Source organism: Stegodyphus dumicola, chromosome 6 (genome assembly GCF_044657685.1).
Source record: "Stegodyphus dumicola isolate Sdum_Otavi_A_Nest chromosome 6, ASM4465768v1".
In the NCBI taxonomy this organism is placed as follows: domain Eukaryota; kingdom Metazoa; phylum Arthropoda; class Arachnida; order Araneae; family Eresidae; genus Stegodyphus; species Stegodyphus dumicola.
Window position 1 is genome coordinate 202,753 of NC_140773.1, and position 22,477 is coordinate 225,229.

General features: G+C 35.5%; 1 long non-coding RNA gene across 3 annotated transcripts in view; it reads left to right on the forward strand.

Annotated features, from left to right (window-relative positions):
• LOC146996631 (uncharacterized) overlaps positions 1 to 18,730 on the forward strand; it is a 67,761-nt gene extending 49,031 nt beyond the window's left edge. For all 3 annotated transcript variants that reach the window (XR_015041514.1, XR_015041516.1, XR_015041515.1), the window contains 2 exons: positions 17,962 to 18,287; positions 18,426 to 18,730. This is a non-coding gene — a long non-coding RNA (uncharacterized LOC146996631). The remainder of the gene's footprint in view (positions 1 to 17,961; positions 18,288 to 18,425) is intronic.
• Positions 18,731 to 22,477: the final 3,747 nt, after the last annotated feature.

Here is a 22,477-nt window from a genome sequence, read left to right on the forward strand (position 1 = left end):
AAGGGGGGAAAAAGACTAGCCTTCCCAAATTACGATTCCAGGAAACATTATTAAAAAGAGTCGAACAATTCAAATATTTGGGAGTCATAATAGATGATAAACTGAATTTCGAGTCACACTTCAAGGAAATTCAAAGGAGAACAGATTCAATACTCTTATTTTATAAGAGAAATTTTCCAGCGGGTGTTATCGACCTTAAGAGAGATAGGTACTTTTCCGTTTCGCCGGCGCAAATCTCGCCAAGCAGACTTTATTGGCGACAACATACAGTATACACATAAAAAATATTAAAAAAAATGTTAGTTCTAAGAATTTTTTATTTTGAAGGCATAAACATTTTAATATCGCTTAAAATTTTATAAAAAGCCAATAAAAAAGACAATAAATTTGTAAAAAGACATTAATTTAAGAATTTACTATGCTTTCATGGTTCAACATCCTGATTCGCCGGTTCCTATCACGTGACCCCAAGCGATCTCATCTCATGTAAACTACAAAAATCTAATGTTCTCAGTAATTATCTACATTAATTTCAAGTTAAATCTTAATTTGGAACACAAGTTTAAATGCAACAAATATTTCAATTCGTACGAGTAGCTTACTCAGAAATTATGTAAAACTGCAGTGCTTTACTTCGCTAATGCATTCTCTTAAGAATGGATGAATTTAAGCCTTGACTTTACCTTTTCTATATTTTCGGCTTCGGGTAAGCGCTGTGATTGCATCCTAATTGACTTAATTACCGAAAATGGCCTTAGACATAAAACTGTACTATCTGATAAAAATCCTATGTAATTATATGCCAGTATTGAAAGAAACAATCAATCTGATAAGAAAACGCTGCGACTTGTTTCTAAAATGAGGCGTAAAAGGTTACCAGCGAGAATATTCCGTTTGTAATCGGTTGTACCATTATTGGCGACTTTATCGCTTGCGCCGGCATAATGGAAAAGTACCGAGAGATATTATTAGAACTATTTATAGAGTAGTTGTTGTTCCTATTGTGTTATGCGGTATTGGTTGTTGGGGCTCCAGAGCGGCGGAGTTTGATTATTCAAAGATAACGTTAGAAAAATTTAATTCTGTGTTTCAGGCTGAACTTGCTGCTATTTATTTTGCTAATAAATGAATTAAGAAAAACCTATCTAAGAGTTATAGTATTGTAGTTTATAGTGATTGTTTATCTGGATTACAGGCTTTGAAAAGCTACGATTGTAATAACTCTTTAGTTATGGATATTAAGTGTTTATATAAAGAAATTGAAGGTTTGCATGATATTAAATTTAGATGGGTTAAGTCTCATGTAGGTATTGAAGGTAACGAGAGGGCCGACGTGTTGGCCAAAGAGGCGACTTTGGATATTTCCGGGGAGTGTTCCGTTGTCCAGCCCTCAAGAAAAATGGTTATTACTAGAATCAAACAGTATTATATTGATTTGTGGTATGATAATTGGAATAATTCGAATAGAAGAAAAGAATATGCCTATTATTTAAAACCTATGTTTAATAAAAGTATTTCTTGTCATTTGGATTTTAATCAAATCGTTACTGGACATGGGCGCTTCCCGGTGTATCTTAAAAGATTTGGCATACAAGAGAATGAATATTGTCATAATTGTGGAGTTGTCGGATCGGTAAAGCACTATGTAGAAGAATGTTACTTATGACATACGAAACTTACTTATGACATACGAAAAAAATATGATTTTATTAAGATTTTTAAAGGTGCTGAAAAAGAATTTAAATTTGCAAGGGAACTTATGCGTTTTTTAAATAATAATCGTTCTGATGTTGGTATTTTTATTTGATAAAAGTTTGTTTTTAAATTTTGTGTTACAATAATTTTAGATATAGATTGGTGTTTATATGGAATTTAGACATAATTTTATTCAGTGCTGTATGTGGTGAATTTTATGCTTTTATATAATTGATGTATTTTATACGTATTTCATTGTTTTTGATATATTTAATATATCTTGCGTAAACAAGGTTTTTAATGTATAGTTTATAAGCTTAAGGATTTTCAAAGTGTTGCAGCTCTGGTTTTGTAGAACAAAATGATTTGTCTTCTGGTGTCTTTTATTGTATAATTACGCTTCCAACCACACATTTATTTTGAGGATTTAACATGTTCAGTTTAAATCTATTATAGTTTTGTATGGTTATCACATGGAGTAATTACCAATGTTAATTGTTTTGTATACTATTTGCTACTGAAAGAGAAAACTTTTAGATAACGTTTACCTTAATGTACACATTGAAACTTTACATACTGCCATTAAGTAATTATTAAATATTAATTTAATATGCCGCTGAGAACTAGTGTCTCAGCGGCTTGTTGGTATGATCCTTCCTCTGGTCATATTTAGGCGGATTATTGGTAGTGGCGGTTTCTAGAGTTCTGTGATTTTATTTTTCCGGTTTTGCTGATGGTTTTGTTGGTTGGAGGTTTTTACACTCTACATCGATCGATTTGAAGTGTGCTGATTGGACTTTTGCTTGTTCTGAGAATGAGTGGTTTGTAATTGTTTTGTCCTTTCCTTATATTTTGTTTTTACTAACCACCATTTTGATTAGTTTTTATTTTTCTTTCTTCTTGCTTTCCTGTTGTGATGTTTTCTAGTTTATTTTCTTGGTTTTCTTTACATGTTTTTTGTTACCCGGAGCCCCTTAACACCCTTTGGTTTCCCGATTATAGTGTTTTTAAATTGAAGTTTTTGAAGTTTTTAGGTTTGTTTTTAATTTTACTGCCTGTTGCCGGGACATGCCCGGGTTGCTGGATGCCCTCGTTTGTGGTTTTTGCTTGGCGCAGCCCTTGTTTGTCATAAAATCTTGTCGATTAGGTGGATGGGGCTGCGCCCTATTTGTACCATTTCGCACATCAATGCACCATTTCGCGCACCAAGCTCAAGCTGCATTGAGTTGATGCGTTTTGCGCCACGATTGTGCACGATCTGTATGTTGTCTACTCTGTAAAGACAATCAGTATAAGGATGTACTCCGCGGAGTTCGAACCTCAGTCTTCTTGAGTGTGAATTACAAGCGACATCATGGCCGCGATCATAGCCGATTTCTTCGCCCTTAAATTATAAAATTCAGTTCGACAGCAATATCGCAAAATAATTTTAAAATGGGCGTACCTTTATAATTTCCGATACACAGTCTTGCGCGCTGGAGATAAATGTTTTTTCTCTGCAATGTTGCCATGGCTCGCTTAGAAATCCTTGAGTTTGTTAATCAAAAATTCGTTGAAGTGTTACAAAATATGAAAACCATAATAAAACAAGTTTCAGATTCCAAATTAGGGCTTAAACGTGTCCATATTCGGTGGAAGATTACGTTATTCAAAATTGGATGGCTCTGGTGGTTTTATCACAATGCGAGAAACATACACACGTTTATGCAGATTCTTCATTATTTAATTTCTTTAAATATAACACAGGGCGATAATATTGGGTGGGAACAATTTGAAAAGTGAACCGACATTTAAAGTTTTCAAACGGAAAATGCCAAAACGAAATTAATAGCCTTTCTGGGCTAACGCTCTTTGGGCTAAAAACTAAGAGATAAACAAAGAATAAATAAAAATTTTGTGTTTTTTTCATATGAATGATATATTTAATGATAAATTTCGCCAACGTGTCATTGATCGGCGGCGGATCTTTTTTTTTTTTTTTTTCTTTTTCTATTCTTAATATTGTCGACTTATACACGGGTATATACGGTATATGGAATCCCAAATTTGTAAACTTTCAAATTATTTAGGGAAGATTTTTTCATTAAATGGGAGGTGATCAAAGAACAAGTCCCTTAAATGCATTTCTAATTCAAAGCGATTTGATCTAGAAACATTCAGAACAGAAATAACGTCGCTCTTCAAGTAATAAAGTATTGTCTTCAAGTAATAGACACAAGAATTTGTTAACAATACTTTGCTTGAGATAAAAATCGATGACTCTTAAAGTGGAAAAGAGCTTTACATGGCAATACAGCTGAAAGCAAAACTTAACATCCATGGAAAATTGTCATAAATAATAATTGCTAAAATACATGCACAAAGTTAAGCAAGTTGAAATATGAGTAAGATTAAAATTATAAACTAATTGCATAAATACAAGAAAATTTTTAATTTCAGTACGATAACTTGGACAGCAAACTTGTCAGTGTTTTATAATTTTCATTAAAAAAAAAATTGTTCTGTGAATGTCCTAGAAGCACTTATTTCCAGAAAGCTATTTAAAAACAGACAATCTCGGAAACAAGGACCACTGGGACTTAATAACAGGTCCAATTTTAAAATCAAATCAATATATTTACTGTTATGTGAATAATTTTTAAACATTAAATATCACTATTCACAGTCAGAAGACTGGTGACCATTCAATTATTAACTACTTTTCCGCATCAGTAGGTTTTTGTAATGGTACTTACTATACAGGTATTTGTTTCTTTATTGAAAAAAAAATCTTCTTTGCAATTTAACTTTTTTTGTTTGGTGGTTTTCTTGTTTTACAGGTTTTGAAGTAGACTTAGACACACTTACTTGTAATAGAATTAAAAATAACCTGATATCAGAGTAATCAATTCTATTTGTTACACAAAATTACAGAACATCCAGAATCAAATTTATCTATGATTAATAATGTGGTTAAATGAAAATCATAAGGACTCGTGCCTGTGCCACGAGTGCTATCGACACATATGCCTAACTTTATTATTATTATACATTTAAATGCATCTCATTCATTCTTCAAATTTAGTGATGAAATAAGTTTAGAAATTATGCAGATTTCTATTTCAAGACAAGTAAGTTTTGTTTCTTCAAGATGCATGACATGTACGCTACAAAAAAAAAAAAAAAAAAAAAAAAAAAAAAAAAAAAAAAAAGATGGCAGTTCTATGGCTTTCCTTCTACTGGGCCGATTGACAAAATTCAACTTGCGGTTTTCATGTCTCAAAAGCGCGACTTAAAATACGTATTAGATTTATATATAGCATTGTTGAACCATACTACAACCTACAAAAAATAAAAATTTGTTTCATAATATTTCATGTAAAAAGAAACCTAAGCAGTGATTAACCAAGATTCATTCAATCATATAATTTCAGTTTAAGCATGTCAGAATTTATATGCTGGGTGTTTCGCTTTCTTTGACTAAAACTTTAAAAAATTGTTTTTGGCTCGTTTTCTATCGAAGTGGACAAAATATGTGATAAACAAGGTAAATTTAGCATTTGGGATTTTTTTGACAAATGGTTATCTAGCCAAAGGCTGGGACACGTATGTCCCAGCCGTAGGTAACGGTAAGATACGTATGTCCCAGCCGTAGGTAACGGTAAGATACGTATGTTCCACACGTAGCGATCGACTTACTGTAAACACACCTATTATTCTGGAAAACATTATTATATGAAATAGATTTACATCGTATGGTACAGGGTAAAAATCATTCTTTGCATAACCCAACATTACACATTGGGCAGCTCATATTTGTTCTTTTCGCTACGTTCATTTACGTGTAACGAGCACGGCGGCGTCTTGATTTTCGAACTATTGGAAGACGATCCCCAACAGTGAGAAAATTCTAAGTGCTTTTTATCCCAACAGTCATTTTTTAACTTTCAGTGGGACATACATATTCCGAAAGTAGTCAAAGGGTTAATGAAGGCTTGGTTGCAAATGGGCTTGCAAACAATGATTCCATACCAAAATATGTTATACATGGTGTAAGAAAAATATTTTATTTATTTCAATAATGCAAATGTTTATGAATATTTTCACTTTGTGAATTACAAATCACGAGAGCTTCATGTCATTTCCATGTATTATAAATTACATGGTTATAGATATTACTAAAGATTAAATTAAAATTATTAATAAGTATACATTGCATTTAAATCAGCAAATTAGGTAAGCAATGCAATGTTTCAATTTAACACACGCATTAAAGATCTCGTAGAGCGTCGAATGGCAGGCCTTTTGTAAGCTGGCAGTTTGCCAAGTTACGTCGATGACAAACATTTTGCTAGAGCGAGTCTGTCGGTTGACACAGAATTCCTCTTAAAGCGCGAAATTGTGAAACTTCAGAACTTAACTATTTAACTTATTTAAACTTAACTACTACTTCACCTATGATTTTCAACTTATACTTTTATTATTACTTTTCTTGTAGTTGAATAGCAACGATTATTATTGTTAAGAAAAATATTTTTTTTTTTTTTTTTTTTTTACGCAATGTTTAGAACGCAAGGTTCTCAGCTTATTTTGATGATGTTTATGTTAGCAATGCTAATTTAAAGCTGCATTTTAACTGAATAAAATAGCTGTTATTCTTTAAAATTATCGTATTCATTCATCTGGAGAACTTGTAGTTCATTTGAGTGATTTTAAAGGCGTCTGTAACTTTTCGTTTGCAGTTGTTTTTTACGTCTGATAACAATAAAAGGCTTGTGCCAATCAACTCTGCTGCAGCCTCAAAGCAGGATGATGAGATTCTTATTTATGTTTATGCTTGCAGTTGTTTTATTTATTTTTTTAATTTTTGGATAAATTAATGGAAAATTGCAATTATTGTTTTCCGACCAAATCTGAGACAGCATAGTAGGTATAGGTTATGTTTAACTTCCAGTCTACTTTGCTGCTTCATTTTCATTTGCAAGGTAGTTATATCTAATTCCGTTTAAAACGTCTGATCCGCAAAGATACATCAACACAGATGGAAGTAGTGCACATACAACTAACCTTATTCTACGACTGTCATCATCTTGAAATGAAGAATAAGCCAATATTTTGATATCCATGACCATACCGCTCATCGTTCCTTGGTCTGTATTCTCTAATAATGAAACTGGTGCAAGTTTTATACCATTTCATTCCTCAATTCTTCGGCGCGTATTTGAAAGGTCCGTGGTTCAAGCCTCGGCGAGGGCATTGCTCACTTTTCATCTCTCCTACTGTCAAAAAATGCCTAATTGTCTCTGCGGTGGCGCCCGAACTGAAAATGGGGGTGGATGATGATTCTCCGGCACCAGGATCTGGTGATTGGGTCCCTTAATCTCCAGTCGCCCTTTAAAAGCGGGAAGTATATAAGGTATTTCTCCCGCTTAGCATGCCTTCGTGGCGTAATGGCCAGCACACTCGGCGCGTATGAGAGGTCCGTGGTTCGAGTCCCGGCGAGGGCACTGCTCATTTTTCATTTCTTCCTACTTCAAATTAACCTCTACGTCTATTCGGCATATATAATCTTTCAGTTTATGCACCAGAAACTCCACCGCATCCTCAATCTATCAATTTTCAGGTCGCACGGCTTGATTAAATTTTCCTCAGTTTCTGTATGTTTTTGTCCTTGCTTTGTTATCTCGAGAGCTACGATACAGGAAACTTCCATAGTCTCATGATCTGGTTCATGGAATCATGCGCCATCTCTTTTAAAAGAAATTACTTAGCGAGCGAAACAAACTTCTGTCTTTATATTCAGTGAGAACATTGTAAACATAAAACTGTTGGAAAAAAAAAGCAATCGAGGAAAAACAGAGCCAGAACTTCGAAAACACAGTATGCAAATGTGGTTTGTTAAGTTAAGTAAATGATTAAACTTGCAGCAACATTCAGAATTGTGGAGCGATACAGTGTGCGTGTGAAGTTTATAGCTGGTAGAATGTTAAAGGGCAGGTGTGATGAGCTGGTAGAATGTTAAATGGAGCATAGCAGCATTTACAACCGCTGCTATGCTGACGGCTTGGATAGATTGTAAAAAGTTTGTAATGTGGCATTGCAATGAAAAATGCCTTTAAGACGTACTCGACGACGTTACAAACATTTGTCAAACTTTGAGAAGGGTCGCATCATAGGGCTAAAAGATGCTGGTTGGCTAAACAAACGGATCTGAATATTGGTCAAAGTGATGTGGTCGTGGTTACGTTATGCTATCAGCGATAAAATGCCATTTGTAAACTCGCAGGGATTCTGGGATATCCGAGGATACGATTCTCAGGAGACTATGGGACGCTGGGGTTAACACGTTGAGCGCGGCGCCGGTCTCTTGGGACTGGCCGGAGTCGGTTCTTGGGCACTGGCAGTAAAATTTCCGTGTGGCCGGCGTCGGTCCCTGGGGACCGGAACTGGAATTTTCGTTTGGCTGGCGTCGGCCCGCGGAACCGACAGTATTAAAGTTAAAAAATAAATATAGTCTCAATGAAATGTGATCAAATTTAGTTTTAAGGAAATGTATTAAAACATTCTAAACAAAAATACGGCTTAGCTCGCTACCGGCTGAACAGAAAGGACAGCAAATTCGGCGCCGCGCTCAACGTGTTACGATCTTGACGTCTATTAAGATGCTTACCATAAGCAGTTTGACACTCCACCATAAGCAGCATCGTCTTGCATAGTGCCGCTGTCGCTCAAGCTGGACAGTATCTGATCGGAGAAAGTGATAATCAGTGATTAATCCCACTTTTTTGTCGATGCTTGATGACCGCTGTATACGTGTCCGAAGACAGAGGTGAGCGGTCTGATGTACCATTTGTACGAGCAGAATATAGGATGTGTGATAGTCTGAGGAGCGATTAGATGAAACAGTCGTTCACCATTAGTCATGCTGCGAGGTATTCTGACTGCTCAAAGGTATGTTGATGAAATTATGCAGTCGACCGTACTGCCTGTGCTAGCTGATGGTCCAGGTTATGTTTTCCGACAGGACAATGCTCGGCCACATACAGCATGACTTTCCAACAATGTCTTCAACATGTCCTTGACTGGCTTGACAGCTGTCGCTCATCAAACATGTTGGGCAAATAAATTCAGCCATGTAGAAATACGAAATACTAAATAAAATTATAGATTTGTATGAATTACAAACAAAAAGACACTCTTCTTTATATTATTATCTGCGCACCGATGATAGCTTGTTAAAATTAATTTTTCCAAAAGCAGTTTAAAGTTCTGGAACTTCAGATTTTTCTGCTCATTTAGCGAAATAAAATTTAAATAGTAAAATAATACTACAAAAGTAAATCCATTATTATCATTAAGAGTGCAAGCCACTTTTATGACCGCTAATATTACAAGCTCGCAAAGTGATCTGAGCTAAACTCTATAAACTAAATTGAAAAACTAATGCTTTCTCCAATTTTATATAGTTTTACCCTGTCCGCCGAAAAATTTCCAGTACCTTCGATTTTTTGAAATTGGTGTAAGGTTTACACAGTTAAGAATTACACAGAGATCGAAACAATTACAGTTACACAACAATCGGGCCAAAATGTCGCTAAGCTTGGCGACAATACTTCGTGCTATTTCGCCAGTTTGGCAAGGCAGCCAAACGTTATAATGTTAACGTTATGATGTTAAATTGGACTAAACCTTGTAGCCGTGTTCTCGTGACGATGCTTCGCCCTCTGAGGCCTTTCTTGTTACAATTTACAGGAGGTACTACAATTTACGCATAGGCTCATTAAAATTATTTACCATATGTACAAAATTCATAGCATTTTCCCTTCCCAAAGACTGCATATCCCGGGCAGTGAGACTCCCGGACAGGTAGCCATAATTACAACTAAGGAAAATCAATAACTGAACATCAACGCAATACTAAAATAATAATTTCAATAAATAACGTACAACAAATCAAACACCAATTCAATAAATAAATGAACGTAATGAACAATTTATACTTAGAATCTGATGACGTAGGGATCCGAACTACATCGCCGTTCAGCTTGGTTATTTCCAAACATCGGCACAGAAATTAGAAGCTCCAAGCTCTTCCTAACTTATTACCTCACCGGTCATGTCCCATATCCAGATTATTTTCTGAAAAGGAATCTCTCCAATAGCGAAAATGGCGTGTGTGGAGTCAAAGGAGGATGCAGACCATTATCTATGCTTCTGCCGTCTCACACATTCGGAAACCCACCAATCTAGATTCTAACTTTAAAAGACTGGAAATTTTCTCTTTCGACATCCCTGTGGGTACTGCGTTTGACGGTGGAATTGATGCGATTTGCACAGCTCTGTACCAGCTACCATGCCACTTGGAAAAATTCACAAGAGTTGTTATACTCAGTGATTCCCGAGCTGCTCTGTTGGTTATCGTTTCAGATGAAAATCCTATATCGCAGGATATATTGGATTGTCGACATTATCTGCAAAACCTGCTTCACTTGAGAAAACTATAGTCCTCCAGTGGGTTCTTACCCACTGTGGGATTCCAGGTAACGAAAAAGCCGACTTCTTGGCAAAAAAAGGGTGCTTTTATCGGGAATAATATTTCTCGTCCTTTGCCTTTCCATACTGTTAGGGACCTTATTAAAAGATCTATCAATGTACGTGCTCAGGAAGATCTCTATAATCGTGTTTCTCATAAGTCTTGGAAGAATGCTATCCCGAATTTGTGTAATGGCCCAAGGCGTAGAGCGGTCGCTGAATTCCGCCTTGCCACCGGACATGACTGCCTACAATATCATCTTGATAGATTCGATATTAGACTAGAAGAGAAACACGCTAAAGTGACAATCAAAATCGTAAAAAACAACCTTATATTTAGCGTAGGTATAATGAAACACTCAATCGATTTCGAGGGCAGCTAAAGGTCCCTCCTCATCAGGAGAAAGAAATACATAGAAAGAAGAAAATAGGAATCATAGAAACACGTGGTGCTTATCAGCACTGCACGTGGTTATAACTAGATTTTTAATCAGAGTTGCACTGGCCGCCTACTTTTACTGAGCCAGGCTGTCTGATCAAGCATAAAGAAATATTAGCGAAGTTAAAATAGGGAGCGAGGGCAAATGCACATTACGCTCAAAATCTGAACTTCAAATAATGGAAAGCAACCACTGAACGGATTTTTATACCCTCTGGTAGTACCAAGTGCGAGAAGGTAACGCCATCTATCGGCAAAAATAATTGAATTAAGACAGTAGAATTTTAAAGGCATTAGGAAGGACTGGATTGGACTTCAAATCATTAACTAAACTTTTTAAATCTTTGTGAATGTGAAAAGCCTCAAGAAAATCCAATTCGCCTATGGAAGAAGCCTTTTGGATGATTTTTGCAGACCCAAAATCAAAATTATGGTTAAAAGTCCAGCTATGATACGCTATTGAAGACTTGTTAATTTCCCCTTTTTTGACATAAGATTCATGTTCCTTGATACGAAACTTCAACGCTCTTTTTGTTTGGCCAATATATCTTAAACCACACTGACATGATATACTATAAATTCCCCAAGAATTCAAGACAGAAACGCAATCTTTTAGAATCGAAGGGTGAATTTTATTAATAGGGGAGAAACCGACTTGAAAATTGAATTTCTGGAGAATCCGTGCAATTTTATAGCTAACAGAAGGATAAAATGGAAGCACGACAAGGTCATTGATATTATTTCTAACAGTGGAATGTCTACTTTGATGGGAATCTGAAAATTTTTTGACGGCTTTATCAATAATCACGGGAGAAAATCCACGGTCAATCGCAACTGCTCTCAAATAATTAAGTTCATTGGTAAGCAAAGATTCAGAGGAACAAACTTTTAGCGCGCGGAAAACATAATAGTAAAAAGAAGCCATTTTTTGCTTAACAGGGTGGCATGACTTGGCATGGGGTGGTAAACAAACTGCAAAGGGTTTACGGTACACAGTGGTGCTAAAATCGGTTTCATTGCGGATTATAAGAATATCGAGGAAGGGGAGGGAATTGTTGGATTCAATTTCAAGAGTGAATTGGATGGCTGGATCAATTGAATTCATAATAGATAGAATCTCGGATAAATCCTCTTTATAACCGTCAAAAAGTGCGAAAGTGTCGTCAACATACCGAATCCAAAGACGAAAAGATAATTTATCAAATAATTTCATCTCAAAATAGTGCATATAAATGTCAGCAAGTACCGGACTGAGAGGATTACCCATAGCCAATCCTTCAACTTGACGAAAATATGCATTTTGGAAAACAAAGTGGGTTTGACTTAGAGAAACTTTAGTAAGCGAAACCAACTCATTAATTTCAGTATGTGTGAAGTGAAATTCCCGAAGCCTAGTTTCAAGACAATTTAGTGCTCCTTCGACCGGAACATTAGTAAACAATGATTTGACATCAAATGAAACCATAATGGAACGAAGTGGGGAAATATTTTTAAGTTTATCAATGACTTCAACAGAATTTTTTACAGTGTGAATATTGTTATCAAGTAGAGGAGAAAATCTGGAAACTAAATATTTGGCCAAAGGATATGAAGCAGTGCCTATGTTGGAAACAATTGGTCGAAAAGGAATACCGGTTTTGTGGACTTTTGGAAGAGCATAAAGTCTAGCGCAATTAGTAATAGGCGGAATAAGTGATTTCTTCAACTGAGTTGGCAGAATGTGGGAAGATTTAATAGCACTTTTTACTTTCATGAGGTCCGAAGTTGAAGGATCTTTAGGGATCGAGCAGTATGGGCCTTCATTTATCAATTTAGAGACTCCAGTAATATATGTGTGTTTGTCCATAACAACGATCTGTCCGCCCTTATCAGCTTTAGAGATAATGATATTAGTATCAGAATGAATTTCACGTAAGATCTCATTTTCCTTTTTGCTAAGATTAGAACCCAAAGATTTATTGTTAAAATTAACGTTATGAGTAATTAGGTGGCGGATTGTATCCTTCTGCGTTTCGGAAATTTTGGAGAATTTAAAGGCTTTCTCTATAGGGGCGATGATTTGAGGAATTGAAGGTTTAGATGTCTTAGAAAAATTGAAATTATATTTTAATACTTTTAACTGATCCTCCGAAAGATTCCCAAAAACTCACACACCAGTCGGATAGTCCCAATTATCTAGCTGATCTTCCCACTGTAAACGTTAACTCCATCGTTAATATCTCCAATAGGAATCTTTCGGAGGATCAGTTAAAAGTATTAAAATATAATTTCAATTTTTCTAAGACATCTAAACCTTCAATTCCTCAAATCATCGCCCCTATAGAGAAAGCCTTTAAATTCTCCAAAATTTCCGAAACGCAGAAGGATACAATCCGCCACCTAATTACTCATAACGTTAATTTTAACAATAAATCTTTGGGTTCTAATCTTAGCAAAAAGGAAAATGAGATCTTACGTGAAATTCATTCTGATACTAATATCATTATCTCTAAAGCTGATAAGGGCGGACAGATCGTTGTTATGGACAAACACACATATATTACTGGAGTCTCTAAATTGATAAATGAAGACCCATACTGCTCGATCCCTAAAGATCCTTCAACTTCGGACCTCATGAAAGTAAAAAGTGCTATTAAATCTTCCCACATTCTGCCAACTCAGTTGAAGAAATCACTTATTCCGCCTATTACTAATTGCGCTAGACTTTATGCTCTTCCAAAAGTCCACAAAACCGGTATTCCTTTTCGACCAATTGTTTCCAACATAGGCACTGCTTCATATCCTTTGGCCAAATATTTAGTTTCCAGATTTTCTCCTCTACTTGATAACAATATTCACACTGTAAAAAATTCTGTTGAAGTCATTGATAAACTTAAAAATATTTCCCCACTTCGTTCCATTATGGTTTCATTTGATGTCAAATCATTGTTTACTAATGTTCCGGTCGAAGGAGCACTAAATTGTCTTGAAACTAGGCTTCGGGAATTTCACTTCACACATACTGAAATTAATGAGTTGGTTTCGCTTACTAAAGTTTCTCTAAGTCAAACCCACTTTGTTTTCCAAAATGCATATTTTCGTCAAGTTGAAGGATTGGCTATGGGTAATCCTCTCAGTCCGGTACTTGCTGACATTTATATGCACTATTTTGAGATGAAATTATTTGATAAATTATCTTTTCGTCTTTGGATTCGGTATGTTGACGACACTTTCGCACTTTTTGACGGTTATAAAGAGGATTTATCCGAGATTCTATCTATTATGAATTCAATTGATCCAGCCATCCAATTCACTCTTGAAATTGAATCCAACAATTCCCTCCCCTTCCTCGATATTCTTATAATCCGCAATGAAACCGATTTTAGCACCACTGTGTACCGTAAACCCTTTGCAGTTTGTTTACCACCCCATGCCAAGTCATGCCACCCTGTTAAGCAAAAAATGGCTTCTTTTTACTATTATGTTTTCCGCGCGCTAAAAGTTTGTTCCTCTGAATCTTTGCTTACCAATGAACTTAATTATTTGAGAGCAGTTGCGATTGACCGTGGATTTTCTCCCGTGATTATTGATAAAGCCGTCAAAAAATTTTCAGATTCCCATCAAAGTAGACATTCCACTGTTAGAAATAATATCAATGACCTTGTCGTGCTTCCATTTTATCCTTCTGTTAGCTATAAAATTGCACGGATTCTCCAGAAATTCAATTTTCAAGTCGGTTTCTCCCCTATTAATAAAATTCACCCTTCGATTCTAAAAGATTGCGTTTCTGTCTTGAATTCTTGGGGAATTTATAGTATATCATGTCAGTGTGGTTTAAGATATATTGGCCAAACAAAAAGAGCGTTGAAGTTTCGTATCAAGGAACATGAATCTTATGTCAAAAAAGGGGAAATTAACAAGTCTTCAATAGCGTATCATAGCTGGACTTTTAACCATAATTTTGATTTTGGGTCTGCAAAAATCATCCAAGAGGCTTCTTCCATAGGCGAATTGGATTTTCTTGAGGCTTTTCACATTCACAAAGATTTAAAAAGTTTAGTTAATGATTTGAAGTCCAATCCAGTCCTTCCTAATGCCTTTAAAATTCTACTGTCTTAATTCAATTATTTTTGCCGATAGATGGCGTTACCTTCTCGCACTTGGTACTACCAGAGGGTATAAAAATCCGTTCAGTGGTTGCTTTCCATTATTTGAAGTTCAGATTTTGAGCGTAATGTGCATTTGCCCTCGCTCCCTATTTTAACTTCGCTAATATTTCTTTATGCTTGATCAGACAGCCTGGCTCAGTAAAAGTAGGCGGCCAGTGCAACTCTGATTAAAAATCTAGTTATAACCACGTGCAGTGCTGATAAGCACCACGTGTTTCTATGATTCCTATTTTCTTCTTTCTATGTATTTCTTTCTCCTGATGAGGAGGGACCTTTAGCTGCCCTCGAAATCGATTGAGTGTTTCATTATACCTACGCTAAATATAAGGTTGTTTTTTACGATTTTGAGATTCGATATTGTTCCTTCTCCGATATGCACTCCATGCAGCTCTGGAGAGGTGATGGATGCCGCACATCTATCCCACTGTCCTGATCTTCTCAAAACTTTTCTCGCCGCGCGTTACTGGGAACTGGGAGGCAAGAGATATGTTAGATTAATGGACTATGTTACAGCTGGTTTTTTTTTTTTTTTTCATTGTGATGTTGTATTCTATATATTTTTGCCTTCTGCTGTAACTGTTCATAATCTGCCATTTTGGAGGGGAAAAATAATAAAAAAAAAACCTTTAAAAGACTGGTGATAGCTCAACACAACCTATATCCAAAAATTATGTTAAGTATACAAAAGCTCGGTGCTTTAGGACTGGACCTATGCCGAAGCACAAGTTATATCCGAAAACGATAAAGCCGAAACGAAAGAGCAATGTATAGGTTACACACCAATAATTTAATCCGTGCTAGAGTAACAATTTCCATACTGCTCCATAATACCTAACTTATTAAGCTGAGACCATGAGCTTTATTTATAAATTTTGGACTGAAAGATCTGAGGTCAGATCTGATTACCTGTAACAAATGTCGCATAACAAGATTCCAACTAACAAAATATTAGCAAAATGAAATCGCATATGTATTTCCATAAAAATGCAAAATTTCCCGTACAACGATCTCCAAAATATCAGCTCTACGATATTTACGTAATCCAATATTTTAATGAGTATTCTAAACAGTTTGTGTAATTTATGTAACTTTGTATGTAATTTTATATTATTATCTTCTTATATTTAAATTAACAACTCCGATGTATAACTTCAGTATTACTCAGAAATAGCATATACTTAGTTCAAGTATTTCATACTCTAGCTGGTTAGTGTATCTTCTTATCTCATTGGGCCAATACCTGTTTGATTCGATAGTGAAGTTTTAGGAGCTCCCATGCACGTTTACTTGTTTACCTGTTCAGGATTGTGTAAGGACCGTCCGAGGGTGACTGTAGTTTAGGAGAAACTCCTTTCCTTCGAATTGGATTCCATAACCACACTTTGTCATTTTTGTTAAATTGATGTCCTGTAGCTCTCGTGTCGAACTGGGCCTTCATCTTCTCCGTCACTTGCTGTCGAGCAAAATTGAACATGATTTGAAACCGTGCCTGGAGAATGGCACCTCAGGCGATCCGAAGAGCAATCAAACAATAAATCACGAAGGTGACGACAAAAGAGCGTCTGAGATCGAGATAGCACTACGGTGGGCCAGTTAACGTGTGGTCCCAGTACTGTTGATTTCTGGAAAGAATTAGCGAGTGGTTACTAAAGGTAATTCGGTCAAACCTCTTTACCATGGCTGTGGGTGTAAAGGATTCCTTTGGGTTTTGTCTATGCCGAGTAAATTATAAAGGTCTTTTATTATAGTTGAGATAAAATTTCTTCCTTCAGAGTTCATACATCAAGGAACAAAAATGGAATTTGTCGCTCGTTCCTTTGTAATCTGGATAATTCATTGGTTGGATAAGAGTTCTTATGGTGGTCGGCAGAAACGCAACACAGATGTTTTCCATGTTTCTTAGCCCATTCTTTTATATATTAGTAGCCAGCTTATTTTCTTCTTATCCCATTTCATATATTTTTATCTCACAGGCCTAAATTTCGGATTTAAATTTAGATCTTCGAAAGTACCTTTATTTTGATATTGGCAGTTATGAGGGATTTTATAGTACTTGATTTAAAATCACCATGTTTCCCAATTGATCAATCTCAAAACATTACATTTTTAGTCGTATTTATAGGAACCGACAGAGAAATCTTTATTTAATATCTGGTATGGTGACTTCGGACAGAATACGGGATCTTCACACAGTTTAGTGAATTGCTTTGGAATTTCACGCCAGTCTTTAGAATGTGCATTATTTAGATCCTGACAGATATCAGGCTCGGTGCAGTTTTCTTATCCAATGCATGCTTAGTAGGACTGAAGTGTGTTGAATAGACTGTTCAGTCCACTTCTGTTTCCGAAAATTCTGAGAACAGCGTTATTAGTCATTACCAAAACGTCTGGGCCAATAGCATCCCTAAACAGCCTTACATACGATTCCAAGACGTCGTTCATATATTTGATGTATGAATATGTTTGATGATTCCACTGCAAACCATGCAACTGCTTCCCTGGATTTGTATGAACAAGGTAAGGCAAGTTTCGTGTTCCTGGTTCTTTCCAGTTGCCTAGAGCTGCAATTCAGGTTTTTACCTGGAGTCGTTAATAAACAGTGCAAGCTCCCATTCCTCTTGGCTGTACAGAGTATGATGAGGGTACCTATAGAAGCTATAGAAGATATACCTATATAGCTATAGAAGATGGAGGGAGTGAGACGCAAACTATCCGTGTTTCAAGCATAACGTCAAACTTCATGCAGCGATAGAACAGATGATTGGAATTTTCGGTGTCACCAAATCTTTTTCAATCGCTTCGACAACGAAAGCAAATGTTCTTCGGATTAAATTGTTAACACTGCAGATCTTTGATGACGCTGTCTATTAATTGAATGATTGCGGTTTGAAGTGACTGAAATGTATATTGAGATTTTGCGCCACCTCTATGTGCGTACGAATGAAGTGCGAGTTTTGTCTTTTATTTGACAGCTTATGATAAATAATAATCCTCAAAATCTAAATTTAAACATTCAGATTTCAGTATTAGTGCCTTGCGGAACATGTTAGCTGCGTACGTTTGAGCGTTAAAGTACTGAGGGGAAGAAGGTCCGGTTTTAATTTAGTTTCCACATAATCTAGATATTCGTTTATAAACTTAACCACTAAGAACAATTTTCTTTTTCAGATTGCTGAAGAGTGGAAGAAAAAAAAAACTTACTTTACATGCAGAGCTCTTGAAGCGAGAACCTCCTTTGGGTAGGGTAGATTTCATCTGTATAGAAGAGGGTATGTTCGTTCCTTTATAGGACGTATTGTTGTTCAAAGTGATGATGGAAGCTGGAGAAAAAATAAGAATTGTACACGCCACGTAGGGAAAGTATGAAAGATAAGGAAAGGGTACAAGAAGTGGTTTAAGCTGAAGTACCTAAGAGAATTAATTCCTTCCGGGGCCCCAGAGACAGGCTGGCAAGAGACTTCGCTTCTACAGAGAGATCTCAAGTTCTATCCTCGGTAAGTAAGTGACATTGAATTATAACTGTTAGATGTAAAATAATGTGTGATATGAATATGTTGAATTATAATTGTAAAAAAGTAATGTAAATGTATGAGGGCGGGAGCTGTAATAACGAGATTTGTCGTAAGTTATAGGTTCGACGAAAGAGAAAGCTGAGAAAAGAAAAGGGGCCCCCTAACTAGAAGAACGAAGATAGGAAATGGAAGGAGAGAAGAAAATATCCGGGTGGCACATGAAATAGCGCCGAAAAAGAGAAAAGAAGGAGATTAATTTGGGAAGAAAACGGTGCCACCCGGGAAGGGGCTTTTGTAAAATTTTTCCCATCTCCAGAAATGCATTTCGTAAACTTTAGATTTTGTTTTGAAGTTTATTTCTAGTACAAATGTTGTTATAGTCATCTGGTGTGTACAAGTAAAAATAAATTTCTTTTACGGTTTTATGAGTCTTTATTGTTTATGTTTGGTGTTGGTGTGTGTTGGTGTATTTAATTATGGCAAAGCACACGAGGGCTATCTGCCTAAGGGGAGGGATGCCTTCGTGGAGGACTTTCTAAGGGAAACTGGCTCGTATACACTTGTTTATGTTTGAGTATTCATCAAGATATTTTTTCCCGTCTAAAAGTCAGTTTATCTCAGCGTTTAAAAATCAGTTCATCAAGATAATTTTTGGCGTTTACAAATCAGTTCATCTCGGCGTTTAAAAGTCAGTTCGTCAAGATATTTTTTTGCCGTTTAAAAATCAGTTCAAGATATTTTTTTGCCGTTTAAAAATCAGTTCATCAAGGTATTGTTTCGCCGTTTAAAAGTCAGTTCATCAATATATTATTTTTCCGTTTAAATATCAGTTCATCTCGGCGTTTAAAAGTCAGTTCATCAAGATATTTTTTTGCCATTTAAAAATCAATTCATCTCGGCGTTAAAAAGTTAGTTCATCAATATATTTTTTTTGCCGTTTAAAAATCAGTTCATCAACATTTTTTTTCTGTTTAAAAATCAGTTCATCTCCGTATTTAAAAGTCAGTTCATCAAGATATTTTTGTGGCGTTTAGAAATCAGGTCATCGTCGTTTAAAAATTTTACACATTTGCCTCTAATTTCTTTAGAATATATTAACTTGCTTTATTTATGCAAGTAATTATAAATTAATTTATGAACTCGAAATATTTACATTTTTCCTATAATTCAATTCATTCTTCACAAAATCCAGCTCTTTTGTATATTTTTAACCCTCTGGCCTATAACGGCCTATCCCGAGTCTGTCTCGTGATAAAGAATTTGTGCCATAAGCAAAAGCTACGAGTCTGACTCGTGGTGAGGAATTTGTGTATAAAATGCCAAGCAATTGGAGTTATTCTACATCGAATATTTTTCATTTCATTGTAACGTATTTTGTTTTTTTCAGTTGTTTCTGACGAAACTGGGTGATCTGTTACTTCCTCGTATAGCTCCGTTACGTTCACACGTTTTCAGGTATAATTTCGTATAAAGAATTAAAAAACTCTTATATCCATCATGCCAAACTCTCACACCATCATGCAATTATTTTTCTCAACTGATTATGATTACACCCTAGACTTCTTAAAATGATTATTTGTACCTCAACATTGTTTATTATTTCACAATTCCTTTCGTTACACGAAAATATATATGTCATGAAAGGTTTAATCTTTGGATCATGGTAACTTGGAGATTTTTTGGCGAAAATTTGGCGACCAACCCTGCTACAGCAAGCTGCTAGTTTTGTTCTGGACGCCATTTTGTTTTCACGAAGTAAAGGCAATTTTTTTTTTACTCAACATTTTTTTCCAACAATCTGCTAGCCGAATTTCGCTTATGCTAGAACTTTTATGGAACAAAAGTGCTTAATCATGACGAAGATTAGGTGCGAAATTGGGAGAAAGTGCAGAATCGCCCACTGCTTGCCGCGTTTTTAATAATTGCACATACACGGTATCATCCATGTATACGTCGACCTATTTTCACTTAAAAAAAATCCCAGAATTGCACAAAAATGGCATTGCGCACACTGTTGACTTTATCCATGTACACTGCTAAAGTCGTAGCTAGTAACCTTTATCGCCTTACCAAAATGTCGCCAAACTACCTGCTACCATATTCCAAAGATTAGCCCATGAAAGTATATATTTTGCACCAGTTCGGATATACGGATGAACAGTTGAAAGGCACAGCGCGGGACCGACTTTCTTGTTTTCTATAGCTCCCGTAATTGGCAGATATCGTGTAAGCCAAGGGGTTAAGGAAATTTAATGATTAAAACAAATTACCTTTGTAAGCATATTGAGGTCTTCCATTTATTACGAAACATTTATTAAGAGCATCCGCTGTCTAATGTTATCTGATAATTACTGACGTTCGTGCAAATCATGATATTCAGAAATATATCTCCAATGAACTTTATCTTATGAGCTTTATTTTTTATGAACGTTACGTTACTTCTATACTGAATTTCTAAAAATAAGATTTAAAGAACTCTGCGGATTTCTATGAATGAAATTTTTTTATGAATTTTTTCAGAATTTCTACACCTTTTAACTAAAAGCATTCTTACTCTTTAAAAATCATCTAAATTTTGAATGTTAGGAGGCATATCTCCCCCCACCCAAAATTAAATTACGCGATTATACATTCCAAACAAAAGCTAAACTGAGCAGATACAATATCTGCTTTTTGGAGAACCAAAATACACGTAAACACAGTTTGCGAACTTGAAACACCAAAGAACTTGAATGGGATCTCTCATTCCATTCAAGGTGCTTGGATAAGCTATTCACACAGATCTCTGTTCAAAACTGTTCAGAGCTCAAATTGTGCCGGAGCCCATCGGAGGTCAGCTCCGGTACTTCTTAGTTTTGGGGATAAATTCTAATTTTAGCCGGAGTGCACTGCAGCCCTAAATAAGAAGGCTTCACTTCTTTTATATAACTGAACAACAATTTCAGTAGAAATGGAATCTCGAAAAATTTTTTTAGCAATAAAATTATATTAAAAATGGATCATTAAATTTTAATATACCTCTTTGCGTTTAATTTAATTACTTTAATCCTTAATTATTCAATGAATAAACAATATTAAATTAACTATGAATTCAATAATAATTATCAATTAAATAATTATTAATAAATATTCATTGTTAACATCCATTCTACAATTACATAATTATTAATTAACTATTCAGTTTTTAAATTGTTAATGATTTTAATAGTCATTTTATTCCTTTATTTGCTCTTGGTTTCTCTTTCCTGCCGGTCTTCTATAGGGCTCCGGTACTTCTACTTTTAGAAATTAAGCCCTGAATCTGATGTTATGGCGGAAATTTTTGCTATTTAAGAAAAGAAGAGCTTGGGAAGAATAAAATTTTCTACATTCATAAAATACATAAGGCATTTCCAAGCAATAAAAATAAATAAATATATAAAATAAAAATACCACCATCAACCCAAATACATCCTTAATTCTAAATTAAGGATGAAATGCAACCTTATCTACATCTCTTCTTAGAACAGTAGGATTTCCTGAACCAGTTTCATGAAGAAATAATAAATGTAAAACAACAAAAACAAAATTACAAACTGAAAAATTAAATGAAAAGCAAAAAGAATTCGAGTCAAAGTAGAATTCCCTGTTGCAAATCTATGTCAAACTCGCTCTACTAATATTACTCCAACATAAGGCACAGCAGACACAAGTTATTCATCGTTTAGGAAATGAAAATTTTGTATCGTTATCAGTTTGTTTTAGTTCGGTGTTTAAAATGCTTATTAAGTCCTTTCTTGTGAGGGGGGGGAGGGGATTTTGCATTCCTTAGGTCTTTCGCAGAATTTTCGAACGTTATTTAGAATTTAACAAATATTCGAGAAACAGCTAATCCACTGAATATATCTTTCCATGCCTAAATAATTTTTATAATGCCAGGAGAAGTAGCAGTTAAAATTAAATACGCAATAACAAGACTAATCTGGATATCAAGTACCAGTTCAGGCATCATATTTCAAAGCCCAACACAGCAAGCCCACACCAATTCGGTTTCTTCTCCAATAAAAGCACTGTACCTGCAATCAATGAAGTTCTACAGCAGATGAAAAAATAAAGTGCAGAATCAGGACTCGGCTTTGATGTGCCTACACATCCAAAAAACGTTCGATTCGTGCTGCTGGCCGGAGGTTCTA